This window comes from Leucopleurus acutus (genome assembly GCF_964270905.1).
Source record: "Leucopleurus acutus genome assembly, chromosome: 15".
Taxonomy (NCBI): Eukaryota; Metazoa; Chordata; class Mammalia; order Artiodactyla; family Delphinidae; genus Leucopleurus; species Leucopleurus acutus.
Genome location: NC_139157.1, coordinates 54,978,884 through 54,990,964, shown reverse-complemented (window position 1 = coordinate 54,990,964; position 12,081 = coordinate 54,978,884). Strand labels below are relative to the sequence as shown.

The 12,081-nt window shown below is 37.2% G+C and overlaps 1 long non-coding RNA gene across 1 annotated transcript in view; it reads right to left on the bottom strand.

Annotated features, from left to right (window-relative positions):
- Positions 1-12,081, bottom strand: part of LOC309972169 — a 238,226-nt gene that overhangs the window by 36,487 nt on the left and 189,658 nt on the right. The window lies entirely within an intron of this gene.

Below are 12,081 nucleotides of genomic sequence, written 5' to 3'. Positions count from 1 at the left end.
TATTCCTTTGCACTGCTTAATAGTACTCTAATGTATGTATCCTGAATTTGTTTATCCAATAACCTCACACCAGTCAGAACGACCATCACTAAAAAATCTACAAACAATAAAGGCTGGAGAGAGTGTGGAGAAAAGGAACCCTCTTGCACTGTTGGTGGGAATGTAAATTGATACAGCCACTATGGAGAACAGTATGGAGATTCCTTAAAAACCTAAAAATAGAAATACTGTATGACCCAGCAATCCCACTACTGGGCATATACCCAGAGAAAACCATAATTCAAAAAGACACATACACCCCAATGTTCATTGCAGCACTATTTACAATAGCTAGGACATGGAAGCGACCTAAATGTCCATCAACAGAGGAATGGGTAAAGAAGATGTGGCACATATATACAATGGAATATTACTCAGCCATAAAGAGGAACAAAATTGGGTCATTTGTAGAGACATGGATGGACCTAGAGACTGTCATACAGAGTGAAGTAAGTCAGAAAGAAAAATAAATATCGTATATTAACATATATATGTGGAATCTAGAAAAATGGTATAGATGATCTCATTTGCAAAGCAGAAATAGAGACACAGGCATAGAGAACAAACGTATGGACACCAAGGGGGGAAAGGGGAGGTGGGATGAATTGGGAGATTGGGATTGTCATATATACACTATTGATACAATATATAAAATAGATAACTAATGAGAACCTACTGTATAGCGCAGGGAACTCTACTCAATGCTCTGTGGTGACCTAAATGGGAAGGAAATCCAAAAAAGAGGGTATATATGTATACCTTTTACTGTAATACAACCTCATTTACTGTAATACAACCGAATATCATTATGACTCCATTACTTTCACCATTTCTTCTTCCTAGATGTTTGTCACTCTTATTTATCTTGTGAAAACCTTTTTCAGAAACCGCATACTCCTTAAAACTTTACCTAATATTCCCACTAAATCAGGCTTAATTATAATTTTCTGTCTTCTATTTTGTTACATATATATTACATATATACTTGCTATACATATAATAACTTTGCAATATAGTATCATATTTTAATTACATTGTTGTGTTCTATTATGTTTAATTTACTAGAGATCTAAACACCTGAAGAGCTTTTATTTTCTTTCTCAACACTGTGCCTGACTCACAGAAGGCAAAATAACTATATGCCCTCTTAGCAAAATTGAAATAAAGTCATTTTTTTAACAGTCATTTTAATATCAGTAAAGATGAAGTATTTCAATGTACCTCATAAACATTAAAGACAACAAAATGATTTTATTTTATCAAGCAATATTCTGTAAAAATAAAACAGCATTCAAGGAATTTAATGTAACCCAGTAACATACTTCATATTGCATTCATCCTCAATAGTAAAACATGTGGCATTATTATACAGTCTTCAAATATACATCATAGTCACTTAATCTCTCATGTCTTATTAGAATCTGCTTTCAAAAACGGTGTTGTTCCTAGTAGGAAATATAATATTGATTATACGATGATAAAATAAGCCAGCTGTAGTGGGATGAATGATAGCCCCCCAAAAGATATCCATTTCCTAATCCCTGGAACCTATGAATGTTAACTTACTGGAAAAAAGGAGTATTGACAAAGATGGAGAAATCACCCTTGATTATCTGGTGAGCCCTAAGTTCAATGCCAAGTGTCCTATAAGAGACACAGGGAAGATAGATGCACAGAGAAGGAGGAGGCAGTGTAAGCACAAAGTAAGAGATCGGAGCGATACAGCTACAAGACCAGAAAACGGAAGCAGCAAGGAATGGAGCCTCTCCTAGAGTCTTTGAAGGGAATCAGGCCCTGTCAACATTATGATTTCAGGTTTTTGACCCCCAGAATTGCAAGAGAATAAACATCTGTTGTTTTCAGCATCACAGTTTGAAGTCATTTGTTACAGCAGCCATAAGAAACTAATACAACACTATTTAAGAGGTGCTTTTTTCAAGTTTAATTATTTTTAAACAATATGAATGATAAGTGAGAACTTTAAAGAGATCTTTTAAACAAATAGGTTATAATTAAGTTTTCTTTAATAAATTAGAAATAATTGCATGTTTCATATACTACCACAAATTTGAAGTAAGGTGGTAGTCAAATCAATGTTATATTTTTTTAAGTCTTTATGAATTTGTTACAATATTGCCTGTTTCATGTTTTGGTTTTTTGGCTGCAAGGCATGTGGGATCTTAGCTCCCCAACCAGGGGTTGAACCCTCACCCCCTACATTGAAAGGCGAAGTCTTAACTACTGGACCACCAGGGGAGTCCCAATGTTATTTTGTAATGACTAAACACTTGACAAGTTATTAAAATAAAATAAATTACACAAAATGAAATAAAGTAAGCTTCCTTTAGCAAATAGGATTTTATTTCTCATACAAAATACTGTTCTCACTCAGAAATGTTTAGGCAAGTAATAGTGAGGATTGAATTTGGAATTTTCAGAATAAGACAAATTAATATAAAGTCATATAATGAGACACCTTTATTGATACTGATGTGTTTTCATACCCTCTTACATATTGCAAATGTTAATCCAGGCATCCTCTTACACTTTCAATGCCAGTACTACAATTTGTCACCTAAATAACTGTAATTAAGCATTCTCTCTAGTTACTGATTACAGTATGCTGATGAACATTCTCACTGGATTTAACAGCCTCTCTTATAATATCTACAGTAATCATCACAAATTATAATGTCCTTTTTGCTGAAGACTTTTTAAATAATCTAAAGTTTAAATTGAACAAGTCTTTGATTATTGCAGTCTAAAGTTCAACAGGCACTTAATCAGAAAGGTGTAAGTATCGTATCATTGACATCTACTAAGCAATAGGATAATATATATCCAGGGAAATAAATACTTAAACTCTTTGGTCATTGATCCATGTCATTTAAAAAGTTAACATCAGCCTATAAACCAGAAATTTTCCTAGAAGGTAGCAGCCTAACAAGAGGTGGTATTTTTAAACTCAGCATTTATAACATTCAAGTAATCCATTTCTGAGGACTTTAAGATGCACACACTTAATATGCAGAACACTAAAATTCAAATTACGTAACTGTTCAAAAAACATATATTAAAACTATTATTTAATTAGGTCCTCATGATTCATAAATACAAAAGAAAAAATGGCATAGCATTTCAAGTCCAGATTTCCAAGATATGTATGTCCTCAGACCTGGGCAGAAAGAACTGGTTCACGAGCTCCATGATTGGTAAGGTGGTTTAAGCGCGCTCGCACACACACACACACACACGTCACAATAAAATGCATATGAACATCTGTCACTTAGGATCCAGAGTATAGAGAGCTAGCATCATCCTAGTCCTAAATACCCGTTCTGATCACTCACACAGCTCAGTCTTCAGGGAATGCCTTTCCACATCCCTTGCCCTCTGGACCTGAGGCAAAAGACAGCTGAGTTCTAATGCTACAATGGCTTGTGCTTTTCAACTGCCAATAGAAGACATGGACATTTATCTGCGGGTGAGAAAAAGAAATTTAATTAAAATCTATTTAGATTTTGAAATCCTTTTTATAAGGTATTCATAAAGTACCTCTCTTCTTCACAGATTTTAAATTTGGAAAATTCCTTCAATTTGTGCTATTCTGAAAGTTTCTACTGACCCTTGAGACCCAGAGAGTACACAGGTTTACCTTTTGTAGGTTTGCCCACATGAGTGACTATGGGGTTGTGAGGGACTCAGTTCACTTCAGTCCTTTAACTTCCCATAATACAACAGAAAAAAAGCGGTGGCAGAAGAAATCAATCCCAGCTTATCCGTTGTCAAATATCAGCAAACACAATGTCACAAAACCAATGTGAAGAAATGGAATATAGATTTTCTGCTGACATTTGTAAAGTGTTTGTGTCAAAGTATTTTTCTAATACAGAAAAGGTTAGAGCTTAACAAATTAAAGCACATGTTTCTTTTAAACTGTTATGTTGGTCATTTGGATTAATTTTAATAGCTTTTTTCTTATAAAAATATTTAACCCAATGTAATCAGATGCAATCCTTTAATTATTCACCATTCACACACAAATTTCTATATCATAAGCATATAGAAAATTTGTAAAAACCTATTTTTCAGATTATAGATTTATCTGGAATTAAAAATAGTCATGTTTTTGGGCTTCTCTGGTGGCGCAGTGGTTGGGAGTCTGCCTGCCGATGTAGGGGACACGGGTTCGTGACCCGGTCCGGGAAGATCCTACATGCTGCGGAGCGGCTAGGCCCATGAGCCATGGCTGCTGAGCCTGCGTGTCTGGAGCCTGTGCTCTGCAATGGGAGAGGATAGTCATGTCTCAAAAATTTAGTTTCTGCCAACTATTTTTAGTTTCCCTTGCCTATTAAGAATGATTTACCTCATTTTCTCCTCACATGATATAGATAATTTATAATTAATATACATTTAAAATAAAAATTTGTAAATGTTTCATTTGCATAAGAACAGATTATATTATTTTAAAATATACCTAACATATTTATATTAACATTTTATTTATATTCATCAATAATTATATCAAAATAGTTTGTCACATGTTTAATTCCACCAGTATTTACTGAGGACTTATAATCAATGATACTTCAGTTTCAGAGTACACTTAGTGCCTAGCATTAGGAACTAGAAATTCTTGGAGGTAAGTGGCTGATTACAGAGCTGGAGCAAGAACAGAGTACGGTGACACTGAAATATCTTTTCTGCAGAAAGTAAGAAAATTCTCTAAGTATGGTCTGACAGGTGAAAAGAGGATAGGAACCTAGTAAAACTGGGAAACTTTGGTCATAAGAAGTAATGAGTGAAGGATTATAAATCACTAAATAAAAAAAGGAATTTAGGAGACTGTATTAACCAAAAAAAAAAAAGGAAGAAAGAAACAAAGAACAAAAGAACATAAAGAAACAAAGATTCTACATTGTTAGTAGAATGCCAGCTAATAAAATAGAGAAATGATTGAATTAGAAAATCAACATCAGACAACCATCATGGTAATAATTGATTTATGCAAGAATCAAAATAAATTCTAAAATTATTTGGTGTATATTTTGTGAGAAATAAGATATTCACATAAACTCAAAGTATTACCCACAAAAAATATTTAAAATTAACTTTAAATGGTTTTAAATATAGGTCCAGTGAGACTTGTGCCTGAAATTTTGATCCATTTTCAAAAACAAGATCAACTCTAAGCTAGTGAATGGAGTCCTGGTGTTTGTTTCATAGAGGATGTAGACAATTTCTTTAGCTTCTTTGCATCTTTGTTTCCTCATCTGTAAGATGAAATAATAATAGCTCCTATCTTTTACAGATTTTGTAAGTATTAAAGAATTTATATCTTTAAAAATGTAGAAGAGTTCAGACAAATCACTCAATATGTGTTCATTATTATAATCATTATTGTTATTATTAATACTGAAGTAAATATTTTAAAAATATGGATACACACAGAATTCCTGGATCAAAATTTCCTAGTTCTGGAAAAATTTCCACTCTTAAAAAATTTCATAGGTAATTCTGATATTCACAATTTTTTGAAAAATCATTTCATTTGCAATACCTCAAATTGTATTTAAGTATTTCCTTCATGTGTAATCACTAGACTTGATACTTTCTTTAGTATTCTAAGACTCTTCATGTTAAGGAAGTTTCCTTTCATTCTACAATTAACATGAACTTTTACACAGAAGAAATTGTATTTGTTTTTATCAAATGACATTTAAGATGTCGAAATTATCATGTGATTTTCTCCTTTGCATAAATGTATGCACTAATAATTTTTTTAAGTTTTGATGGCCCTTGCTGACCTAAAATAGCTTCAACCTGATTTTGTGTTCAAATGTTAATATGTAATTTTATGTGACTTGTTATTACTTATTCTGTCATTTCTCTTGATTCCCTTGAGTTTATAAAGTTGTTTTCAACCCCTTTTTTGAGAACAATTAGATCAACAGTGTTAGTAAAAAAAAATGGTTTATATGATTAAATATATTTTGAAAATTCTAGGCTAAATGAATTTTAAAAACTCTCCTTGCGGGCTTCCTTGGTGGCGCAGTGGTTGAGGATCTACCTGCCGATGCAGGGGTCATAAGTTCATGCCCCGGTCCAGGAAGATCTTACATGCCGCGGAGCAGCTGGGCCCGTGAGCCATGGCCGCTGAGCCTGCACGTCCGGAGCCTGTGCTCCACAACGGGAAAGGCCACAACAGTGAGAGGCCCGCGTACTGCAAAAAAACAAAACAAAAAAAACACTCCCCTTGCTATTGAAATTTCCAGAATTAATTCATTAATCTGGATTAAAAATATTCAATGGATAGTTATTTTATAGAATGCTTCTAAAATTTATTTTATATAGAGCAATGTAATACCTTCACTCTCTAGAATTCTTGTACTTTTTAAAAGTTTAATATTTCTGGGGTCATTTAATTTGGTTTTGACAAAGAAAAGAGGCAAACACTAGTGAAATCATCATCTTAGAATCGGATTAGATTTTTGAAAATGAACTAGAACATTGGCAGATATATAGTATTATATATAAATAGTTATACAGATATATAGATATATAAGTATATAGTATAATACTTCAGTACTTAAGAATTGTTGCTTAACTGCAATCACCTCTCCCAACACCATTGTTTGATAGATTTTAGATTTATTGGTGTTCCTGAATTAAAACAATCTACAAAATATGGCAAATGAAAAATCTGATCTTTTAAAAGCATAATTAATGTAAACATTCCCAGTTACTAGATTTTCTAATTCTTATTAACCATTAAAAATTAGCCTTTTCATTGTTGTTCAGGAAGTTTTCATAAGTATATGTAATAAAATTCCATATATATCATATATATATATTTTGCTTTTGATCAATGAACTATACGAGTAATTCACAATTCCAAAAGTAAAAGTTTACATTCCATTTCACAGTAAGCTAAGAAAAATGCATTTACTTCTATAGCTTCCTATAAGGTTTGCCATACATGTTCTCATATAACAAACAACCTAAATATTTTAGAATTTACCTGGTTAGTACTGAAAAGTCAATAGTGACTATATATATATATCAGCTTTTAGAAGTCAATAACTAAAAGTGATGAAATAATCCAGATTTAATTTGCATTTAATATAAAAAAGATTGGATATTAGCTAGCATTCAGATATATTGTGTCAAAAATGCTGTCACAGCTCATGTGTACATGGAACATTAGTCATTCATTTTGTTAATCTAACATAATATGGAGTATAATTTATCAGGACATCAAAATAATAGCTTTTACTCCATTTCCTCACTTCTATAAGGACGTGCACAATACACTCTGCAGCTACACATGCACCCTATTAGGGCTAATTGAAAATAGATGGTACAATTAACCTGCTTCTTAGTAAAAAGCATTAACACTTAATGTGAAAATCTAATCACAATAAAAAGAGGTTCACATTGGAAGAAAATGTGGTGAATAATTCAAAATCATCTGATTTTCTCATGCAAAGTAAATTAAAGAAAGAAAAAGTTAATATAACAACACGCAAAGCAGCAATTATATCATTTGCATTTCTAATCTTTGCTTTCTTTCTCAGATGTATTCCATTTCAGAAGATTCTATAGATGATTTAACACAATGACTCAGTATTTAGGTGCAACACAGCAGAACTGAGCAGGTGGTCATGGAACAAAAAAGCAGTAAAGGTAATCCATTATAATACAAAGTATGAAAATTATCACGCAAAATCTTATGTAGGGAAAACTGCCTGGATTATTTTAACAAATGCCATTAAACACAGATCCTTTTGATGATGTGCTATAATTAAAACTCAATAAGCTCTTAAAAGATAATATATTATTCAGTTTTTCTTTTTTATTTTAATTTTGTGTTGAAGTATAGTTGGTTTATGATTATACTAATTTCAGGTGTACAGCATAGTGATTGATTATATTCCATTAAAAGTTATTATAAAATAATGGCTATAATTCCTTGTGCTGTATGATATATCCTTGTCGCTTATCTGTTTTATATAAGTAGTTTGTATCTCTTAATCCCATACCCCTATCTTGCCTGTCTGTATGGTCAGGCCACTCAAGATGGCGGTTCTCTTGCTCTTTCTACGTCCCCTTCTAGGCCAGTCTCTTCTTCACCTATAACCTATTCACATGAATGTGTTTCCCCCCTGCCTAGCTAGTGATTGTTCTAATCCTTAGGCCAAAACAGCTCCATCTGCTATTTTTTTAACTTAATTGATTAATTAATTTTGGCTGCATTGGGCTTTCGTTGCTGCGTGGGCTTTCTCTAGCCGTGGTGAGTGGGACCTACTCTTCGTTGAGGTGTGCGGGCTTCTCATTGCCGTGGCTTCTCTTGTTGTGGAGCTCGGGCACTAAGCGTGTGGGCTCAGTAGTTGTGGTGCACTGGGCTTTGTTGCTCCGCGGCATGTGGGATCTTCCTGGACCAGGGCTCGAACTCGTGGCACCTGCATTGGCAGGCAGATTCTTAACCACTGCACCACCAGGGAAGTCCCCCACCCCCGCCCCCGCCCCCGCCCCCGCCCCCGCCCGCTCCCTACTTGTTATTTTATTAAAGGAAAACCTTTGCCCTTGTGAAGCTTCCTAACCTCAGGGGCTGTGAGGGACAGGCCCCACCTTCTGGTTTCCCTGGTAACTGATGAGCCAACCAGTCGTCAATTCCCCTTATAAATAGTAGGCTCCCCCTCCTCCTTCCCTGAGTAGCAAAGATGGCTGCTGTAGCCGGTCAGTACTGTTGCCCGCCCGCCCTACACGCAAGATGTGGTGTCACTCCAGGATCTTTTGCTTCAGACATGTAAGATTTCCCTATCCGATAAGCCACTAGGGTCCCTGTCACTGACTCTGGGCAATTTCCTTGGTCTCGCGGCTGGACAACTGAAAGGCTTGCAGGCCTGCAGCGTGCAGCCCAGCAACTGGTGAGCTATCTAGGAGGCTGAGGAAATTCCCGTGAGTGCCCGAGACATCGGGAAATAAAGTTTTGAGGGGTAATCTTGAGGTGGTCATCCACTAGCACGTGAGGCCCTCTGACAGCTGATCACCATGAAATGTATTTCTTTTCCATCATATTGATGATATCCCCAGAGGCTCTTTCCAGGTTAAAAGTAGCAGCCCTGTGCTTGTGGCTCATTTGACTGCATGGGGGGCTGGACGCTGAATACAGACAAAATGCAAGGGCCTGGATTACTTATCAGATACTTGGATGTCACCTGTTGGGGTAAGACAGGCGTACCCCTGACCCACCACCACTAAATAGTTGCAGACACAGGCTTCAGGGATATTAACTTAGGCACAGGCTTGTGAATTGGACTTGGCCAGTTACCCCAAAGGGTTTGGTTTGGGTCCTGTGGCAATAGCAAAATAATAAGAGTTCCCTCGGGCTTCTGGATACGGTGTGGTGGAACAACAGCTCTGTTCAGTCTACAGCATGTTACAACAGGTGCAAGACATTACAGAACGCCTACCTAAGGCGTCCAGCAATGCAAAACCCCACCCACTTTACCCACCATGAAGTTCATGGGCTGATAAAAGTGACCTGCCCTGGCGTTTCCACCTGCCCTGCACCCCCACTGCTGCCAGGATCATTGGAAGGACGACGGGGCTACTTAAACAACAATTGAGGCGAGGGAAACCTGCTCTCTCCACAGGTGGAAACATCCCAGGAGCCATCATCCCCGTGCCTGTGCCGCGTTAATCCAGAAGCAACTAGTCAGCGCAACCCGAGTTCAGCTGTTTTTGCCCTTGCTGCGGCATCTACCTACAGGGGCACACACAAAATGGCCCTCGGACTGGCAGGCACGGCCACGGTGGTTTGGGTTTGTTGCTGCACGTGGAGAACAGGATAAGAAAGGGTCTTAGATTTCACCTGTATTCTGCCCCATCCCAGGTAAGACTGCTAAGTAATTAATCCAGGCCCCCTACTGGAGAAAGGCACCATTATATGAACCCTGGGGTCTCTTAAACTGATTCTCCAGGATTCTGCCCCAGCTGTGGGGACTGAAGGTGGACAGGCAGTATGGTAATATGGGCCAGGACAAAACCGTAGGCAGGGGTGGTATTATCTTAGAATGCTATCACTGCTTGTATTTTGCTTAACGGTCTTGATCTTTCTGTATTGTGCCTGTTACACATCTCACATTTGATCCCTAATCTGAGTGACTGGGCGACAGAGATGGCCTCGCTGCTAAATGAGTTTAATTGCTTGGTCTACAGTGAGATGCCCTTGTCGTCTTCCTCTGGACTTCCATGAAAAATTGACCTGATAAGCACCTGGCTCTAAAATTTGCCCCCTCTTGGACTCTATATTGCATTTGTTTTGTATTTATATTGTATTTGGTTGCAGTACACCTCTACATACCTGACCTAGGGATATTGCAGAAGAGGGACAGACCTAGATGGTAAGGGTCCTGCAGGGTAATTGGGGGTGAAGTGTATGGTCAGGCCGCTCAAGATGGCTGTTTTCTTGCTCTTTGTACGTCCCTGCTCAACCAGTCCCTGCTTCACCTACTTCCCACTCACATGAACGTGCTTGCCCAGCTAGTGATTGTTCTAATCCTTAGGCCAGAATGGCTCTACCTGCTAGTTTATTAAAGGGAAACCTCTGCCCTTGGGAAGCTCCTTAACCTGAGGGGCTCCTTAACCTTAACCTGCCCCACCTTCTGGTTTCCCTGGTAACTGATGAGCCAGCCTGACCTCAGTTCCCCATAAATGGTAGCCGCTGCCTCCCCCTCTGAGTAGCGAAGATGGCTGCCATGGTGGGCATGCCAGCCAGCCAGCCAAAGTGAGGTGTTGCCCCAGGACTTTCTGCTTCAAATGTGTAAGATCCTCTATCCAATCAACTGTTGATGTTCTGTCACTGTCTCTGGGCTCTTTCTTTGTTTTCAAGGCTGAGCAACTCCAAGGCTTGCAGGCCTGTAGGGTGCAGCCCAGCACCCTCCCTCCTTCACTCTCCTCACTGGTAACCACTAGTTTGTTTTCTATACCTGTGAGTCAGTTTCTGTTTTGCTATAGACATTCATTTATTTTTTTAGATTCCACATATAAGTGATATCATACAGTATTTGTCTCTCTGTCTTATTTCACTAAGCATAATATTCTCTAGGTCCATTCATGTTGCTGCAAATGGCTGAATTTCATTCTTTTTTTATGGCTGAGTAATAATGAACTGTGGATATATAGATATATCTTAATCCACCTGTCTGTCGATGAGCACTTGGGTTTTTTCCATGTACTGACTATTGTTGAATAGTGCTGCTATGAACATTGGGGTACATGTATCTTTACAAACTAGTGTTCTCATTTTTTCTGGATATATACCCAGGAGTGACGTTGGTGGATCATACAATAATTCTTTTAGTTTTGAGGAACCTCCACACTGTTTTCCATAGTGGCTGAACCAGTTGACATTCCCACCAGCAATGTACAAGTAAGTGTTCCCTTTTTCTCCACATTCTCGCCAACATTTTATTTGTTGACTTTTTGATAGCCATTCTGACAGGTGTGAGGTGATAACCTCATTGTAGTTTTGATTTGCATTTCCCTGATTAGTGATGTTGTGGTAAGAATCTTTATGTGCCTGTTGGCTATCTGTATGTCATCTTTGGAAAAGTCTGTTTAGGTCTTCTGCCCTTTTATTGATTGAATGGTTTGCTTTTTGGTTACTGAGTTGTATGAGCTGTTAAACATTTTGGATATTAACCCCTTGTTATATCATTTGAAAATATTTTCTCCCATTCAGTAGGCTGTCTTTTCGTTGATGGTTTCCTTTGCTGTGCAAAAGCTTAAGTTTAATTAGGTCCCATTTGTTGTTTTGCTTTGCTTTCTCCTTAGGAGACAGCAATATTTTTTGATCTACAATTTATGTCAAAGAGTGTTCTGCCTATGTTCTCCTCTAGGAGTTTTATGGTTTCAGTTCTTACACTTGGGTCTCTAATTTATTGTTGTATACGGTGTGAGGGAATTTCTGGTCTCATTGTCTTGTATTTGGCTGTACAGTTTTCCCAGCACCACTTACTAAAGAGACTTTTATCC